General features: G+C 47.1%; 2 long non-coding RNA genes across 2 annotated transcripts; one reads left to right on the top strand and one right to left on the bottom strand.

The window, feature by feature from the left end:
* Positions 1 to 2,287: 2,287 nt before the first annotated feature.
* LOC143271858 (uncharacterized) lies at positions 2,288 to 14,909 on the bottom strand. Its single transcript, XR_013049138.1, has 2 exons — positions 14,554 to 14,909; positions 2,288 to 3,929 (listed from the first exon to the last, which is right to left on the bottom strand). It is a non-coding gene; the product is annotated as an uncharacterized LOC143271858 (long non-coding RNA).
* Positions 4,826 to 19,356, top strand: LOC121827252 (uncharacterized). Its single transcript, XR_013049137.1, has 5 exons — positions 4,826 to 5,056; positions 6,545 to 7,632; positions 10,889 to 11,080; positions 14,795 to 14,871; positions 18,997 to 19,356. It is a non-coding gene; the product is annotated as an uncharacterized LOC121827252 (long non-coding RNA).
* Positions 19,357 to 20,877: the final 1,521 nt, after the last annotated feature.

Below are 20,877 nucleotides of genomic sequence, written 5' to 3' on the forward strand. Positions count from 1 at the left end.
TGGACCTCAGAATGACATCAGTGTCAATCTCACTCATTCCTGGTACCCCACCCAGAGATGGGGTCACTCAATGAGGGGTTTGTTTCTCTCTGAATCTTACAGCTGAAATCCATTGTCTCTTCCCCAGGCTTATCAGACAAGGTCTGGAATACACCCTTTATCTTAGAGACTGTATTTGAAAGCAGAAGCTTTATGTGCTCATTTTCTTCTTTAAAAGAATTGTTTAATTAGGCCAGCTCACACTTTTAATCCCAGCACTCAGGAGGCAGAGGCAGGCAGGCAGATCTTTGAGTTCAAGGCCAGCCCGGTCTGCAGAGTGAGTTCCAGGACAGCCAGGGCTATGCAGAGAAACCCTGTCTCGAAAAACAAAAACAAAAACAAAAACAAACAAAAAAAAACAGCAAAAAGGATTTTCTTAATTTATGTATTTGTTTTACATGTATTTCTGTGTGCTTGTGTGAGTTGTGTGTACTACATGTGTGCAGGTACCCTCAGAGGTCAGAGGACTTCAGAACCCTGGAACTGAAGTCACTGGTGGCTGTGAGCCACCTGATGTGGGTGACAAGCTGAAATACTGCTCTTAACTGCTGAGCCATCTCTCTGGACCCCCATGTTCCTTTCATCTTCAGTTTTAGGGCCACTCCAATCTTCAGGATAATTGATGCTTTGGTAATATAAGTGGAACCCAGAACAAGAAAAAAAGTTTATGGGTAAGTTTTGCTCTCTTTTTAATTCATGGAATAAACTTTAATGTTTTGTATAGAAATCTAATTTTTGTTTTTTTTGAGACAGGGTTTCTCTGTGTAGCCCTGGAACTTCTCTGTATACCAGGTTGGCCTTGAGCTCATAGAGATCCACCAGCCTCTACTGCCTCTACTGTCCCTGGGCTGGGGTTAAAGGTATGCACCACCACTGCCTGGCAGAAATCTAATTTTTATGACATCTTTCTTTTTATTCATGTTTTTGAACTAACATACAAAACAAAATAATGAATTTCACCATTGAGTCTTCATACATGCATGTTGTACTTTGTTCTTGTGTGTTGACATCTTTTAGTACGCTGATGCAAGGTACATTTTTTTTCCCAAAAATGGTTACATAGTGTCTTAGGGTTTCTACTGCTGTGTAGAGACATCATGCCCGCAGCCCCTCCTAAAGAAAACATTTAATTGTGGTGGCTCATTTACAGTTTCAGAGGTTCTGACCATTATCATGATAACGGGAGCATGGTGGCATGCAGGCAGATGTGGTGCTGGAGCTTGCAGACAACAGGAAGTCAACTCACTGTCACACTGAGTGAAGCTTGAGAAAAGAGACCTCAAAGCCCGCCCCAACAGTGACATGCTTCCTCCAACAAGGCCACACCTCCCAATAGTGACACTCCCTTTGGGGGTCATTTTCTTTCAAACCACCACACATAGGCATATACGTGTGTGTGTGTGTGTGTGTGTGTGTGTGTGTGTGTGTGTGTGTGTGTGTGTATCAAGCTCTAGTTATAAATATATAAGTAAGCCTTATTCAAATGATACTGATTGTATCCCAGTAAACTATTCATCTCTGGGTCATTATCCAAAACCTGGACCTCTAAAGCCTGAGAGTCTTTTTGGATACCCTGTTCTGCTTCAATGCAATGTTAAAAGCCAAAGAAGGATGTAGTGCTAAATCCCCCTCTGGAATTTGGTTAATCACTAACTAATGCTATGCCTTGGATGAAGGACTTAATTTTAGTTGTTGCAAACCAAGGTGCTGTATATATCAGAGCAGTCCTAGAACTCCTGATATTATTGTTTTAATATTAATAATGTTCATTGACATGGCTGATGAGAAGAAAGAAAAGGCAGAAATAGAGCAACTTAAATAGCTGGCTGGCTTGACTTGGGTTAATAAATGAGAGCCATGAGCCAGCTATCGACTCACTCCACTGCTGGCTCCTCCATGGACATTTCTGATGAACTTACATTTGAGCTTGCCCCTGGAGAGAGCTGGCCTGATGCATCTGTTTCCTGGGAGCTGAAGGCTGCTGCAATGTGTGTGTGTGTGTGTGTGTGTGTGTGTGTGTGTGTGTGTGTGTGTGTGTTGTATGTTAGAGAGAGAGAGAGAGAGAGAGAGAGAGAGAGAGAGAGAGAGAGAGAGAGAGAACACAGAAAGGGGAGATCAGCACACTTCATGGAAAGCTAATCCTAAGGAGGCAAAGGACCACATTGAGGAAATCAGTTGCACAAAGACAACCCACATGTTGTCATTTTTTCCTATACTTAGGTCCCACCTCTCTCTCTCTCTCTCTCTCTCTCTCTCTCTCTCTCTCTCTCTCTCTCTCTCTCTCTCTCACACACACACACACACACACACACACACACACACACACACACACACACACACACACACACGGGGCAGGCCAAGCTTCTGTCCTCAGCATCTGTGATGGAAGGGAAGCAACGTTAGGACAAATTCTGTAGAGAATCTGTGCCCATCGGGGCCCAGGCTGACCGGGGTCAGGGGAAGCTTTCAAGAGCAGAGGGAAAAGCAGAGTCCCGAAAGCTGCCCCCCCACTTCCACACGAACCCCACATTCCTAACAGATTCCCACGTTGTTAAGTTCACACAGACACCGTCCTATGGAGTCTTTTCCCACTCCTATACAGGCCTCAAAAGTGGTTTCCAGCCAACGTTTTTATTTATCTCCCACTAAAGAGAAGACATTGGCATTTGGTGTCAGAAGTGGGATTTGAACATGGTCTTTCAACTAGACCATGCTAGCTACCACAGTGAAAAACTAAAACATTTATTTTCACAGACCCACTCAGCACCCTAATCACACACCCGTAAAAAGGAGGGAAAAGGCGAAGAAAAGAGAGCCGACCATAACAGGATGTGCTGAGCTCAGTGGAGCGCTGGGGTTATCGTCTGCACGAGTCATCTCTTCCCATCCTGCCTGTTTACAGTTCAGGAAATGAAGCAAAGGGGAAGACGACGAGCAAGGAAACTGGAGAAGTTTCCCTGAGCAGCGTGGTTTTCTCAAACTTTATCATCAGCAACAGAGAGATGTCAAGGTTTTAGATAAGATGGGCCTGTAGTGACGGTAGTGAAGTCCTGGGTGCTGGCCCGGCAGCCCTGCGCAGAGCCACGGGACAGCAGCAGCCCTCCGAGCTGGCTCTAGGCAGTGCTTCTCAGCCTTCCTAATGCTGACCCTCGTGTTCCTCATGCTGTGGGGGCGCCCGACCATAAAACTGTTTTTGTTGTTACTTCATAACTGTGGTTTGGGTAATGTTATGAATCGTAATGTAAATATCTGATATGCAGGGTATCTGATATGTGACCCCTATGAAAGGGTCCTTTGACGGCCCAAAGGGTCACAACCCACAGGTTGAGAACCATTGCTCTAAGAGCTCACGTGTGAGCCTGTAGGTTTATAGATCTACAGAGCTGGGCGAAGGGGAATCGTCTGGCTGAAACCCCAGCTGGAATGTGTCTCTCCATTGAGCCGTGCTGAGAAACAGACATTTGTAAAGGACCAATGCAGCAGTGTTCATTCACTACACTTGTCAAGGGTTAGTCGAGACTTCTCCAAGATGTTACTTGGCCCTGTCCGTAATGCCTTAAATACCTCAAAAAACCTCCTTCCCCAGTCTCAGTTGAGACTACCAAAATGTTCCACCCCAAATCAAACCTGACCTATTTGTATTCACAGAGATATTGATTCAAAAGAAAACAGAGGGCTAGAAAGATGGTTCCGTCGGTAAGGTGCCCGCTTTGAAAGTATCAAGACCCGAGTTCCACCACCAGAATCCAGGTGTGGTCAGAGGTGAAGACCAAACAGAGCAGCTTCAGCAGAGTGGTCCCAGCAGTGAGAACTCAGCAGCAAACCCAGCTGCTGTGGGTGACGGGTGAGGCAGTGGACACGACCCGGATAATCACTCTCCAGAGGCTTAGCTGTAATGAAGAGAAAGACTATCTAGACGGCAGCACAGAGGGGTGGGGAGTCTGGGGAGATGGCTCAGTCCAGGGCTTGCACCCAAGCAGGAAGAGCCTACTTTAACCCCCCCTCCCCCGCTGTCTCATCATTCATAAACAAGCCATGAAGCCAGGGGGCTGGAGAGATGGCTCAGCAGTTAAGGGCACTGGCTGCTCTTCTAGAGGACCCGAGTTCAATTCCCAGCACCCATGTGGTGGTAAACAACTATCTGTAGCTCCAGTTCCAAGAGATCCAACACCCTCCTCTGGCCTCTCTGGGCACCACACAGACATACACGCAGGCAAAACAACCATTCACATAAAATAATAAAATAAAAATTTAAGTCATAAAAAGTCCAGTCCCAGAGCCGAGGAGATAGAAACAGGGAATCCATGGGCCTCACTGGTCAGTGGATCTGCCCAAGCCTTGAAATCTAACGGGAAGACACCTGTCACCTAGTCTCGAAGACCTGAAGGGGGAGGGGGGGCCCTCCAGCAGAGACCATGGGGGAAGACGCTCGGCAGGTGGAAGGCGCAGGCAGGGTTCTAAGGTGACAGACAGACCAGCTTGTCTTCGTATCACACTTCTCATAAGTAGCTTTAGAACTGTACAGACCCAGCCTGGCTTCTGTTCACACACCTCCCTCAGGGACCGGCTCGCAGCTGTCCTAGATGCGGACAAAGGCTTTTTTTTTTTTTTAAGAATCTTTTCATAGTGTAGAAGGGATGAGTGAAAAAGAGGGACTTAAACAAAAGCCAGAAAAGACTCCTGACTCCCAACCTCTGACCCCAGCTGTCTGCCAGAGGTGGCCTCCCTCCAGCGAACAGGCTCAGAGGTGTGCCAGCTCAGCAGCTGCACTCTATGGGCGAGCACACAGGGCCCACTTCCCAGGAAGAAGAACGAACAATATCTCTGCCTTTAAACACAAACAAACCCACAGTTTGTGAGTTACAAATGACTCCATCTCTGCAGGAGGTCCATCCTGAGATTTGTTTGGGCCTCTGCAGGAGAATTGGCTCCATTTCCAGTTAGATTACAGAAAAGCTAAGACCGAGCAGGAGCGAGAGAAACCGTCACAGAGTACGGGATGTCAGCCACAGCCCTGGTGAGTGGATGCCAGGGGCAGAAGCCCTCAGAGAGGCTTGAGGGTGTGGAATAAGCATCAGAATTCGCTATCAGAGCAGTCCCCTTCTGAGGAGCGTTTACCCACCAACCCCACAGCTCCCCAGAGTTTTCTTGAGTGGGAGCAGCAGGAAATATTAGATAGAAGGATATAGGTTGTGGAGATAAACAGAAAATACAGAATAGCTTCTAGAGGGCCTGGAACCTTTTCCAACGAGCCCTGACTGTCTCTGCCTCAGGGTATTTATAGATACCAAGGGGTGGAGCAAAAGACCTCCCCCCAGCACAGCCAAGTGCAGACCATCTCAGACACCCGCACTCAGGCCCGTGGTCCAATCATCCTCTCTATGCGAACCTGCTGGGTAAAGCCACAAGGAACCTGAAAACGGGCTCCCACACCCCTCCCATTCTGTTCCTGGTTTTTGGGGTTGGGGCCTCTCCAGGCCTTCATTCACCCTCATGACTATAATCTCACCTGATCCCACTGACAGGCTTTCCTCCCGTCTCCCTTCCCTGACCCACTGTGCCCACAGGACTATGACAGTGTAAAGGGGGACACTGGAGTGGGAGACCAGTACCAAGAACGATTTTAAACCACAGAACTAGCCATAGCTCTTCAGAAGAAGGAAATGTATCAGGCAGTGAATTTTGCAAAAACTGTGATCTTATCTCTTTCCCAGTGTCATTGCTACAAGTTTAAGTCTCAGTGATTTTGTATGGGCCAACTGTCACTCGGCTGTGCAGGCCAGGCCTTTCTCTGTCACACTTCTCTGCTCCACCGTTGTGACTTGAAGGCAGGCATCAGCCAAAGGCAAGTGAATGAGTTTAACTGTGTTCCAAGGAGATGTTGTTTATAGATGCTAAAATTTTTATCTTGTGTAAGCCCATGTTATTAAATTTTTTTTATCCAAAACATTTATAGATATAGGACTGAGGCGTAAGTCTGTGGTAGAGCACCTGCCCGGCATACATGAGACTCTGGCTTGAGTTGCCAGCACCCCTGACATTATAACTGTATTCTCTTACTTCATGGGTCATGCAAAACCCAGGTTTGATCTATGCATGAACAGGATAGCCATGGTTGCCTACATGATTTCTTCCAAGGTCTACAAAGATCCTTGAGGTCAAGTATTCTGTTTGCCCTGATATCTTTGCCAGAGCTGAGAGCTTCTGTACTCAGAATCCAGTGAGATCTTCCTCTATGCCATAGGCTGTCACCTCCTTAGGAGCCCCCAAGGTTCAGTGGAAGGTGGAGCGTAGAAGCACATTATTTTCTAGTGTGTGTACGTCTCTGTGTGGGGGTGCTCACGAACATGCCTTTGCGTGCATGTGGAAATCAGAGGACGACCTTGGGTGTCATCCTCAGGGACACCATGTGGGTGCTCACGAACATGCCTTTGTGTGCATGTGGAAATCAGAGGACCACCTTGGGTGTCATCCTCAGGGACACCATCTACCTCCTTTGCTGCAGGATTGCTCACTGGCCTGGAGCTCACCAAGTGGGCTAGACTGGCTGACCAGACAGTCCCGGGATCCTACTGCCACCTTCCCAGTGCTGGGATGACAGTGCGTGACATCTTTCCATGGTTCTGGGGATTGGACTCAGTTCCTGTGCTCAGGAGGTAGGTACTTCAGAGACGGAGCCCTCCCTCAGCCTCTAGAAGCCCGTCATTGCAGAGAGTATGGAGACCATCCCTTCCCTTTAGAAACTGACTTAGCTCTCTCTTGACCGAGGACACTGTTCCTCAGAGCCACTCTGTAACTCCCTACAAAGGCTCAGTCTGCTCTAGTTCCCTGAAGCCAGGAGGGAAATGCTGGAAGGGACATAGTCTACAGAACTTAGGAACAGCAGGCCTGGCCACCTTCTTGGGACACTGAATGACGTACAAGGACCAGACGGACCGTGAGTTACCCTGCCTGGGCTCAGAGCTTCCAAGCCCAGGCCTTGTGAGGAGGCCGTGGTGTTCTCCTGCCCTTCAGCGGACACTGACTTTGTTTCCTTATAAACCTCCGAAAGGAGGTGTCTGCCCGGTATGATGACAAAGAACGGAAGTAGACCATCTTCCTCGATAGAACGATAAACCGTTTCCTCAGCCACCGAAGGCTGACTCACTGCCCTGGCTCGAAGGCAGCTCTGTGCTGGGGGGATGGGGAGAGCTGCTCGCCTCTGAAGGATCCCAGCAGTGTCTCTGCACTACAGAGAATACCTAACAGCCGATTTCCATTTTCCCACAAAAGCTCATTCACCTATACGCTGGGTAAATGGCTTAAGCCCTGTGAAACTTCAGCCATAATTCCAAGAACGGGGGTGGGAGGGTCAAATACCCATTCTCCCCATAAACATCTTCAGTTCCTAGCTGGAACGGCCCCTTCCCTTCCCTTGCTCTCCAGGCACACTCTCCAAAGGGCTCATACTATGTTCTCCTTGTATCTTGACCTTGCTCAGGCTGTGGTGACATGACTTGCTTCCAGCAGGGTGCCTATGGCCACATGCTCCCCAGGAGGAAGCCAGTGTTCCTTACACAAGACAACCTGGAATAGAAAAAGTCCTCCCAGAGGGTAAGGAAGGAAGTGTCTGTGGACAGTGAAGCCTAGACCACATGAACAGTCTGTGCTGGGAAATCGCTCTTGGGAGGAGTCCACAGGGATGGGTATCTGTGCCCGAATGCTTGCATGTTCTCGTTGCTGTCCCCTGCACTAGGAACCAGAGGCCATTGTCCAGACTGATGTCCCAGTCCTTATCTGTGCATGAACTGACCTTTGACAATGAGGTCATTTATTTAATCTTTATACTTAGCATCGAGGAAATCTTTAACCAAGAATTATTAAGTAAATGAACAAACAAACAGAAAACTCTCTCTCAGAATTTAGCTAGTATTTGCCTAATTTTCCCCATAATTACAGAGAAAGGCTACTTCATAAACTATCATTCCACAGAGTTGTAAAAGGCCCCCTGACCTCACTGGCTTACCTTTTTTTTGTAAACTCGAGTAAAATGCTCCTTACACTCAGATGGCTACCATAAATCTGCTTTCAAGACAAGATGGGGAAGGGGGAAGGAGAGGGGTAGGAGAGGCAGCCATCAAAACTGCGCTTTATCAGCAAAGCAGTGGCTTTTCCAGAACCCCACTGACACCCCACTTCAGTACACCGCCTAGAACCCCACTGACACCCCACTTCAGTACACTGCCTAGAACCCCACCCACTGACACCCCACTTCAGTACACTGCCTAGAACCCCACTGACACCCCACTTCAGTACACTGCCTAGAACCTCACTGACACCCCACTTTGGTACACTGACTAGAACCCCACTGACACCCCATTTCAGTACACTGCCTAGAACCCCACTGACAGCCCACTTTGGTACACTGCCTAGAACCCCACTGACACCCCACTTCGGTACACTGCCTAGAACCTCACTGACACCCCACTTTGGTACACTGACTAGAACCCCACTGACACCCCATTTCAGTACACTGCCTAGAACCCCACTGACAGCCCACTTTGGTACACTGCCTAGAACCCCACTGACAGCCCACTTTGGTACACTGCCTAGAACCCCACTGACACCCCACTTCAGTACACTGCCTAGAACCCCACCCACTGACACCCCACTTCAGTACACTGCCTAGAACCCCACCCACTGACACCCCACTTCAGTACACTGCCTGGAACCCCACCCACTGACACCCCACTTCAGTACACTGACTAGAACCCTACCCACTGACACCCCACTTCAGTACACTGCCTAGAACCCCACTAACACCCCACTTCAGTACACTGCCTGGAACCCCACCCACTGACACCCCACTTCAGTACACTGCCTAGAACCCCACCCACTGACACCCCACTTCAGTACACTGCCTAGAACCCCACTGACACCCCACTTCAGTACACTGCCTAGAACCCCACCCACTGATACCCCACTTCAGTACACTGACTAGAACTCCACTGACACCCCACTTCAGTACACTGCCTAGAACCCCACCCACTGACACCCCACTTCAGTACACTGCCTAGAACCCCACTGACACCCCACTTCAGTACACTGCCTAGAACCCTACCCACTGACACCCCACTTCAGTACACTGCCTAGAACCCTACCCACTGACACCCCACTTCAGTACACTGCCTAGAACCCCACCCACTGACACCCCACTTCAGTACACTGCTTAGAACCCTACCCACTGACACCCCACTTTGGTACACTGCCTAGAACCCCACTGACACCCCACTTCAGTACACTGCCTAGAACCCTACCCACTGACACCCCACTTCAGTACTCTACCTAGAACCCCACCCACTGACACCCCACTTCAGTACACTGCCTAGAACCCTACCCACTGACACCCCACTTCAGTACACTGCCTAGAGCTTCACCCCCAATCGGCTCACCTCCTGCCAGGGAACCTGAATGTTCACCATTTTTCATTTTGTCCCCTGGTAAGGAGGAGTGGAGGCGCCGTGCTGGGTGTGGGAGGGATAGCGCTAAATGCTACCACACATCCCTAAATCATTTTATGGACACGCTAGCTCTACTCTCTGCAAATGTATTACAGAACTAAAAGAACCAAACCGAAGTGGAGCTCCTTAGGCAGCCATTGACAGAGATCACTGTCACCCCAGAAGCAGATTCCAACACAGCAACTTAATCCATGGTTTTCATGAAAGGCTTTCCAGGGACAAAAACACCATCCGACATCCGTTACTGACACAATCTGCTGCCAGAGTGAGAAAATGTAGTCTTCCTTGATGTGCCCTTCCCACATAGTACACAGTCCCATCACAAATCAGTTCTTGGAGAGAGGCTCTCACTATGACGCCCCACCGGCCTGGAACTCACTACGTAGTCCAGGCTGGCCTCACACTCACAGGGAGTTCTCACAGATCTGCCTGCTGAGTACTGGGACTGAAGTTCTCTGTCACCACACCCTGGCGTACAAATAAAATTAAGGAGAATAATCTTATGCTTTTCTGACAAAAGACAGCTAAGATCTAGACAAAATTCCCAGGGTAGGCGGGAGGGTGGTTATAGTTCCCCGCAGACCCCACAAGTAGTATCAAACGCGCACGCAGGATTGGGCCAACCACCACCTAGTGATGTGCCTGTCAGCATCGAGGAACTCCGCCTCATGGACCAGTCCCAGCTCCCAGTGTTGGGCGTGGCTCACAGGATAAGATGATTTTTTTTGTTACTAAATGGCTGGGGAGGCAGATTAGAAGACTCCTCTTTGATGACCTGTGGAGATCACATGAAACATTTCAGAGTCCACAAAGGAAGTGAGGGGACCCTACGTTACCTGTTCCCATAGGTGTTCTCTGTGGCTGCTTTGGGGCAACATAACAAGGTAAAGACTTGACTTGCAGCGTAGACCTCCGGGGTCTTCAAAGTCTAAAACATTTACTGCCTGCTTCTTTCCCAAAAGTGTAGAACCGGGAAGACTAAGTCAGCCAAGGCTGTTGCCGGAGGGAAAATTAACCTGAATAGTACTCATCTCCATGTGCTGGGAGTGCAGCACCCTTCTCCGTCCGTAGGGGGCACAGTCTAGTCCAAGGGTGCCCACCACCGTGATGGTCATGCGGCCTTCTGAAGACTCTGGCACCTATAACTTCTAACTGCCCCCAAGTAAGGTTAGGGTTTCCCAGAAAACCGAAGTACAAAGTGGGAACCCTGGAGAAGGAAGTTGGGGGAGGAGGCTTGAGAGGCCAGACAGAGAAGGGGCTTTCTCCGGGCCACATTTTGCATAGGTAACAATAGCAGTGAGGAAGCCCCAGCTTCTGCCTGTGGTAATGGGCTGACTTGTCTTCCCTAGGAAACCTCTGACCGTCCTACTCACGGCCAGCACATGGGGAACCGTGAGCAGGAGATTCTGTGGAAGAAAACCCACTGTTCTGCCATTTTGTTGAGCTGTGTGGGAGAGATCTCCAAAGTTCATCAATGAAGAGAGTAGAAGGAGGAAGTGGAGGAAGGCTGCAGAAGAGGAGAGAGAGACCATTACAACAGGGTATGACGAGAATGGTGATCATTTAATCCTGGAATTGCCCCACTGACACCCTCATTTTTTCAGATGAAGCACCGTGACAGCTGTGCAGTCCTGCCTGGTCTTATGCGGGTGCTAGGGCTCCGAACTCAAGGACCCAGGCTTGCTCGGCAGTCTCTGAACCCACAGAGCCCTCTCCCAGCCCCAGGTATCTGTATTTTTAAAGCCTCCTTGGTGGTTCACACGTGCGAGAAAAGTTGCACAACACTGTTCCCGGGTTTCTGAATCCACTGACAATGTGAGAGCCGGGCATGTGTGCTTTGGCAAGGTCTAGTGTGAAATATTAAGGACAGACAAGATCCCTAATGTGAGAGTCCATTTTCTACAAGATAGGTTACTTAGGATTCAGTTTAAAGGGAACAGAATTGCCACCTGGAATTGGGGGATTTGCAGATTCTAGAAGAAAATGCAGTGGATTGTTAATATGGGCAAGAATTGGAAAGCCACGAGTTTTGGCATAATGAGTGCTTTTGTGACTGTACAGAAGAAGAGATTTAAGTATCATTAGAAATTAACGAGATACTGCTTCCACTATGGAGCTGAGTATGAGAACTGAATTACTCAGAGCAAGAAAAGTCATTCATGTAGTGATTTCAAGAGAAAAGCTTATTACTCACTTCTCCCAGTGGCTAGAATTCTATTGAAACCACCTGCCAGGAACCATTTAAAAATTAACTACCATGTGGGTTATTTTTTACATGCAAGCACCTAGAACAAACACCTGCTCAAAGTTTACAACGCTGAAAATGTATTTGCCAAGAAACACAATGAGACATACTCAAACTTGGAAAATAGCCAACTGTAAAGTTACCTTGACATTGGTGAACAAAATATTTGTTAGTGTTTGATTTTCATTCCTATGACTTGATCTTTTAGCAGTCTCTTAACCAGAGACAGGATGTTAATACACACACATACACACACACACACACACACACACACACACACACAAACACTCAAGCACACATACATGAACATACACATACATATACACACATGCACATTCACACACATATACACATACATACACACACACATTCACACATATACATACATATATATACTCACATACACATACACACTCACACACATACACATACACACCAAAACAACAAAGCTTAGAATTTAGAGTACAAGAAGCTTAGAATTCCACTCTTATTAGGTTCTGGAAGGTAACCTTGGATAATGACAACTCTCTAAACCTCAGTTTTAAAAGAGGGTTGAGGAGGAAGAGGAGGAGGCTAGTGATGGTGATGATAATGCTGGTGATTGATGGTGGTGACAGTGGTCATGATGGTGATGATGATGGTGATAGTTATGGTGGTAATGGTGATGGTAATGGTAGTGGTTAAACACCCATAACATAGGTTGTTTACAAATACTAGGCTAATCCTAGAACAGCATTTTGGTAGACGCTACTCATTCCTCAAGTCATGTTCTACTTATTAACTAAGGAGCCCATAGCCCTTACCTATGGCCATCTATTATGTAAGGATCATATAGAAATCTAATGTGTTTTGGCATTAATAAAAGATGCATGGTTTCACTTAGAGACACACTAGTGTTTGTTTGATTAATTTATGGACTGAGTGATGTGTGATTTTTTTTAATGTGGTCTCATTCTATAGCCCCAGCTAGCCCCAAACTTCCCATATAGCCTAGGATGGTATGGAACCTACTATGTAGCACAGGATGGCTCTGGTAGCATATACTTATAATCCAACGTTCAGGAGGCTATGCCGGAAGCACTGTGAGTTTGAAGCCAACCTGAGCTACATAGTAAGATGTTGTCTCAAAAATTAAAAAGTTAATGCATTGAGAAATCCACCCTACTTTATCCCCACCTAGCCTCCACGGATATCATTTTGATTAGCTTATGGGTGCTTTTACTGCTTTCTTACACAAGAAAACACACACACACACACACACACACACACACACACATATATATATATATATTAGTCTCTTACACAAAAGTTAGCATGTAACACATTTACTATTATCAATTTAATTTTTCCATTTTGCTTAAAAAGATATGTCTCAGTTTGGTTGTTGTGTGTTGGGGGTGGACAGGGTGTGTCTGTGTGGATGCCCATGTGCCTGTACACAGAGGATAAGCTGTGTCATTCCCTGGGAGCTGACCTTTGAGGCAGGGTCTCTCCCCTCGCCTCCTAGTACACCAAGCCCCAGGATCTAGCTATCTTTGCCTCCCCAGCACTGAGATTATAAGTGCATGCCACCGTGCCCAGCTTTTTTAAAAATACCAGTTCTGGGGACTAAAACTCAGGTCCTCACATCTGTGTAGCAAGCACGTTACCAGTCCAGCCATCCTCCCAGGGTCCGGTCCTCAATTTGGTTATTTTTAAATCTCTCCGGGCACCCTGGACCATCTTTGATCATTTACTCCCCTTTAAAAATCCTATCTTATTTCTGTAAACATCGCCACTTTGCATTCTCTGTGCGTTCAATGGCCGAAGTCCCTGGAAGAGCTAGCTGCCTGGCAACTGTGGACCTGGCTCTGAGGCCCAGAGTCTCACTTCCTCAGATGTCCGCTGATAGTTGAATTGTCGTTCGTAATAACAATGAAGCTCTTGAGGCTCTAACAAGAGATTACTTCCTCCAGAAAGTCCACCCATTTCTCCAGGATCCAGGGGTGAAGGGTGCTACTGACCCACAGTAACTTCAGTACTAAGCAAAATCTTTTTAATCTGGGTCTCTCATTCAGCCCCACTCCTGGGCCTCCCACATTGGGATCAGAATTTAAGTCTATATGGAAGCCTTGGTAGTGTTTCCCTGGATATGTTTCTGGGCTTCCATTGAACGGCTCTGTTTCAGCACCAGCATAATTTATTTTCTGCAGCCTTATTACACAGTTTACTATCTGGGAAGAACCCACCCCACCCCTTTCTTTTTTCGCCCCCTTCCAAAATGTTCTAAGTTCTCCACAATTGTTTCATTTTCTGAATGAATCCTGAACCATTAAATCTTGAATCCTTTTAAATTACCTGCTTTCAGACTTTCTCCAAGTCACACAATCTGTGAGGATCAGGGATGGCATGTTAGTAACCAAACCCTGCACCAACACCAACGTGAACGAACTAAAAACCAGAGAACAAGGAAGGCGACTTGTGCTATAGGAAGCAAAGGCCCCAGGGTTATGCGACATGCTCTAAAGAACTCAGCCAGATGCCATTTGGAACAAATTGAGGGAGTCTCGTGACCTAACTCGAATCTCTAGTTCATAAGGACAGGACAGTGCTGAAGGTCCGAAGTGTAAGAAATTCCAAATGCCTTGCCGCTGGGAGTGCTGGGAGAGAGAGTAAGTTGCTGGAAGAATAAGATACCCCCTCCCACACACACACACCCGGGGACACACACACACACACACACACACACACACACACACACACACACACACTGGGAAGCCATTGACTCACCATTGATCACCGAGGAATGCAGTTTTGCAGGACACACTGTGCTGCCCAGCATGGCATACCATCCTACGTCACCTTATGGTGGAGGCTGGAGGCAAAGCCTGTCGCTATCAAGGAGTACTGTGCTGACACAATTGGAAAATTAGAGAGGAAAGAATTCATTCCTACCGGCTAGAAATTGTTTAAAACAAAGAAAGGCTATCTTGCCAGTTAACAAAAACCAATGAACTGCTGTTTCCTGTAGATAATGCACAAAATGAGACGAGAGATAATGTAAACAGCTGTTGCCCCCAAGGAGTCCAGGAAACGAGAGGCAGACAGGTAAGACGGGCCCATTGGTACAACAATGGTAACCTCTCACTTTCCGATCATCTCTGGAGTTGGCTCCTCGGGAGGGAATACATGCCTGTTACTGTAAACCTGGCTAAAAGCTGGGGCTTTGCTGGGTGGCCATCAAGCTGCCTTCCTTCCAAGTGTCTGTGCTTATCTACCTTGACTAAGGCCGCTCTCAGCCTTGGTCAGAGAAGCTTCTCTTTGCAACAGCCTTAGGGAATGCTGAGACTCCTCAGTGGTCCAAGTGCTGAGCAGTGGCTGGGGACTGGGATAATACATTGTGTATGGGTATGAAATTGTTAAAACTTGAAAAGAGGGGCAGAGCGGTGGGAAGAAAGATCTCTAGGATTAAAGAAGCACTTATGCTGAATAACGGAAAGAAGGCCATGTTGGAAGATAACAGGTTCTAGCCTTGCTCTCTGAGAAATTTTTTATATGAATTCTTATGGGAAACTATGTACATCCCAGACAGGTTAATGACCCTGATGCCCAAATGTGGGTTTTAAATAGCTTCTTCTAAACTGTGGGCTCTGTACACCTTATCTCATTCACGTGGGTGGGCCAGAGTTGCAGTCCAGTGGATCTAAAGACATAAAGAACCCAAGCTTGGCGTTGGGAATTTAGCTCAGTGGTAGAGTGCTTGCCTAGCAAGTGCAAGGCCCTGGGTTCGGCCCTCGGCTCTGGGGAAAAAAAAAAAAAGAATCTAAGCTTGTGTGTGGATTAGAGGGATTTGTGTCTGTTTTTGTGGTGGTCAGCAACTCTGACAGGCATCTTCTAGGTGATCTCCTCCCTAAACTTGAAACTATGGAGAGCTTGATTCATCTTCCCCTGCAGTCTGGTTAGGTCTTTATGAGTGACTTAGGGAGATTACCTGATTGTTAGTGATGGCTTAGGAGCCACCAGCAAGACACCAAGGTTGACCACAAGCTGGCATATAACAGCTTTTCCAACCACAGAGATTAAAAACAAAAACCCAGAATGTAGATACGGGTTAAATACTGGCTCTGTGTCTTCCTGTGGAGGTACCACTGTTCAGAATGCTGGACTACCTTTTTGAAGATTGCTCTCCTGGTCTGGAGTAGGTCCCTCCCCGTTCTTTCTTGGCGTTCTACATCTCCACGGGAAGTCTTCTTGAACAGGACTCTCCAGGTTGGATTATTTTGGAAAATAGACAAAAGCAATTTGCTACATATTCTTAGTTTGTAAAAGAAATGTCCAACCAGCCAAATTTTAATTGAATACATCTTATGTCCATATATAATGTTCTCACCATATACAGAGAAATCGAGACAGTTTTCTGAGGCAATAATGCAGGCATTCATTTGTGGCTCATAAAAATACTCAGAAGGCAGTTATCAAAGGGAATCTCTCAAGGTCTTTTCCAATAGTGCCACTGTAGTAAGTGTTTAGTCTCACCAAGTGACTACTTAGAAGGACAGATATAATTTAGATGGGTATCTAGCGTGCCTGGGGACAAAGTCTCATTAGTCATAATGTTTTCTCTCCCTTTCCCCTCCCTCCCTCTCTTCCTTCCCCTCCCTTCTGTCCTCTTGCATTGCTGAGGATTGAACCCAGGCCCTCGCACATACCAGGCAAGCTAGGCGAGCACATCACCACTGAACTGGGCCCTGGCCAGATGTTCTCTTTAAATGTTATTTTGAAAGGCTTAATAAGTGAATCTTCTCCTCCCCTTTCCTACCTCCTGACCTTTTCCAACACTGGGACAACCCAACGAGCCAGTGCATTGTTTTTGCACTGGTAAGATGTCCTGCCTTAGATCTTTCCTCTCTGGGCCCTCGGTTCCAGTCGTTAATAGCACTTTACGTGCAGCTTGGTGCTTATGTTCATACTCTTATGTGAGCCCAGGCACACTAATACACACCGCCCCAGGCACACTAATACACACCGCCCCAGGCACACTAATACACACCGCCCCAGGCACACTGATACACACCACACCAGGCACACTGATACACACCGCCCAGGCACACTAATACACACCGCCCCAGGCACACTGATACACACCGCCCCAGGCACACTAATACACACCGCCCCAGGCACACTGATACACACCGCCCCAGGCACACTAACACACACCACACCAGGCACACTAATACACACCGCCCAGGCACACTAACACACACCACCCAGGCACACTGATACACACCGCCCCAGGCACACTGATACACACCGCCCCAGGCACACTGATACACACCGCCCCAGGCACACTAACACACACCACCCTAGGCACACTGATACACACCGCCCCAGGCACACTGATACACACCACACCAGGCACACTAACACACACCACCCCAGGCACACTGATACACACCGCCCCAGGCACACTGATACACACCACCCCAGGCACACTGATACACACCGCCCCAGGCACACTAATACACACCACCCCAGGCACACTGATACACACCGCCCCAGGCACACTGATACACACCACCCCAGGCACACTAATACACACCACCCAGGCACACTAATACACACTACCCCAGGTACACTAATACACACTACCCCAGGCACACTAATACACACTACCCCAGGCACACTAATACACACTGCCCCAGGCACACTAATACACACTGCCCCAGGCACACTAATACACACCACCCAGGCACACTAATACACACCACCCAGGCACACTAATACACACTACCCCAGGCACACTAATACACACCACCCAGGCACACTAATACACACTGCCCCAGGGTCCCCTTCTAGTCTTTGCCCGATTGAACTCTGCTGGTCCTTCCCCCTGCCTCCAGCCATGGTCCTCTCCATTAGACTGCCTGTTACTCTACCCCACCCACAGTGTAATAATCTCACCACTGGGGAGGGGGGGGTAAACTACCAATTGAGTAATGGGAAATAAAGATTAGATTGATTTCCCAATCACAAGGGGCAATTCAGAGTCATAATTAAAGGAAATGACATCAGTTTATCCCTATCAGTTACGAGTTCAATTTGCCAAGAATGAACATAAAATTAACAAACAAACAAAAGGGCTGACGTTTAAACTTTCAGTCTAATTCTTTGGGAACTCTGTGGGAAGCTGTATGGTGGTGCATGCCTGTGGTCAGGAGGCCGTTGCAGGAGGATTGTGAGTTTGAGGCTAGCTTGGGCTATGTGACAAGTTCCAGGGCAAGCTGAGCTAATAGTGACATGCTATCTCAAAAGAAAAAAAAACGAAAAAGAAAGAAAGAAACCTGGAGGGGAAGCTTCTGATGCCACCAGCATGTGAAGGCCACACGTCTGGTCTTTATTTCTGTGTAGGAAAAGAGCCCAAAGAGATGTGGTCAATTGCAGGTCATCAATTAGAAAACAAGAGTATTAAGACACAAAAGGAAACAAAGATGTATCTGGTAGCAGAAAGGGTGGAGACACATCCGTGGGAGGCAAGGTGAAAAGCCACCAGCTTCTCACCTCATCTCTACTTTACACTCCCACCATCATCTCCAATTATCGCTTTGTTTTCGCCAGTACAAGAAAAAAAAAATGAAGCTAAAATGCCAAAAGTCAGTTCCTCTCTCTCCCTTAGCAAAAACTCAAAGATGGGATTTCATCAAGATAGAAAGTTTCTATGCATCAATCAACAAAATGATAAAAAACAACCCAGGGATGGGAAAAATAGTCAAAAACCATGAACCCAATAGAGGTTACTGTCCAGATTTGTGTAAGGAACTTGATAACGGGGGACACGTTGTTTTTAAATGGAAAAGGATCTAAGTAGACCTTTTCCCCCATGAAGACATAAAATGATGGGCAAGTGTATGGAAGTGTTCAACATTATTGATCACCAGGGAAATCAAAATCACAGTGAGGTTCACCTCAGACTTGTTATCATGGAAAAAAATAATAACAAAGCAGATGGCCAGGTATAGTGACTCATGCTTATATTCCTGGCATTTTGGAGGCTGAAGCAGCAAGATTCCCGGGAGATGTAGGCCATCCTGGGCTAGAGCAAGAGCCTATCTACAAAAGAAAGATTTTGTTCACAGTTGTTGAGAATGTGAGTTGGTAGAGACATCACACAACATAAGGAAATTTCCTTAAAAATTAAACAGAATTTCAACCCTACTTCTTACTTTACATTCAAAGGAAATGAAATCCTGACATCAAGGAGATCTTTCTACTCCCCTGATCTTCCCATTATTCACAGAAGGCGAGATATGGAGCAACCCGAGGCCCCGTCAACAGAGTAAAGAAAATGTGAGACAGCCCCTAGCCCGGTCTGTGGAATTATCACTTGTTTGTGAGATCTAAAGCCGTAGAACGCACAGAAACAGAAATGAGAAAGGCGCTTCTGAGGGCAAGAATGAGGAAAGGGAAGAGGCTGGGCACAGGAAGATGCTGGGCAGTCGGAAGACAGATGAGTCTCAGAGATCTGATCACAGCACAGTGTTTAGTGATAACTCATTTCATAGCTGAAATTTCTTGTGAAAGCAATTTTAACGCTTCTTTCTTTTTTTTTTTTTTTTTTTTTTGGTTTTTCGAGACAGGGTTTCTCTGCGCAGCTTTGCACCTTTCCTGGGACTCACTTGGTAGCCCAGGCTGGCCTCGAACTCACAGAGATCCGCCTGGCTCTGCCTCCCGAGTGCTGGGATTAAAGGCGTGCGCCACCACCTCCCGGCTTTAACGCTTCTTTCTTATGTGTGTGCACACATGTGTGGGTACGTGTGTGTGTGTGTGGAGGGGTGCACATGTTTATGTGTATGCGTATGTGGAGACCAGAAATTATAGTCAGATTCATTCACTCCTCCATCATTCCCTTCTTTTTTAAGATGAGGTCTCTCACTGAACCTGGAGCTTACCAGTTCTGCTAGACTGGCTAGCAGATCACTAGGATGCTTCTCTAGTTCCTCCCAGCACTGGGACTATAGACACACACCACCATGCCCAACTTTGTATGTAGATGCCAAGGCTCCACACGCAAATCCTGAGATGGTAACTCATTGGGTAGAGTGACTGTCAAATATGCATGAGACGGGGGTTTGATCCCCAGCATGCAAAACCCAGGTGTGGCAGCATATACCTGTAATCCTAACACTAGCTCAGGAGTTGGAGGCAGGAGGATCAGAAGTTCTAGGTCATCCATAACTACATAGAGAACTCAAAGCTAATCTGAGACTCTGTCTCAAAAAATAAAATAAAAAATAATTACATAGCAACCAATGTTGGGTCCTTGGGCTCAGACAGTAAACACTTTACACACTGGACTGTCGTCTTGGGCTCTAACTCTAAGTATTCTTTTTATATTAGCTTGACTGTAGCCATCATTTCACAATGTACACATGTACTGTGTCACCAATTGTCCAAACACATACACATATGTCTAAACACACCTTTTATTTGTTTTAATTCTGAGCAGCAGATAGAGCTAAGGATGGTAACCTGGCTGGTCAGCCTTAGAAAGTCAGTTGATGGATGCAAGGCAAGTTGCATGCCAACTGTAAACCTCCTTAGCCTTCCTTGCATGTGAGTCCTCCAATGCACAGGCAGACACCACCAGTCCTCCAAAGCATATAATCAGCCACTCAGGGTTCTTCTGAGGTATGTGTTGCCCATCTCCTCCCTCTCACCCCATCTTAGTTACTTTTCTATTGCTGTGAAGAAATGCCAGGATGAAGGTAACTTATAAAAGGAAACATTTAGGGGGCTGGAGAGGTGGCTCAGAGGTTAAGAGCACTGGCTGCTCTTCCAGAGGTCCTGAGCTCAATTCCCAGCACCCACACGGTGGCTCACAACCATGTGGTTTGTCTGTTTTATTTGTTAACCATATTTCAATAAAACGAGGAAAAATGGCATCCAGAGAAAAATATCACTAGTTCATTGTAAATTATATCATCTCTCCCAACACACATCAAAATTGCTGGTATTACTGCTACCTAAGAATTTAAAAATAGCCCATTAACTCTTTGTGTGTGTGTGTGTGTGTGTGTGTGTGTGTGTGTGTGTGTGTGTGTGTGTGTGTTCTTTTGT

Source organism: Peromyscus maniculatus, chromosome 2, assembly GCF_049852395.1.
Source record: "Peromyscus maniculatus bairdii isolate BWxNUB_F1_BW_parent chromosome 2, HU_Pman_BW_mat_3.1, whole genome shotgun sequence".
In the NCBI taxonomy this organism is placed as follows: domain Eukaryota; kingdom Metazoa; phylum Chordata; class Mammalia; order Rodentia; family Cricetidae; genus Peromyscus; species Peromyscus maniculatus.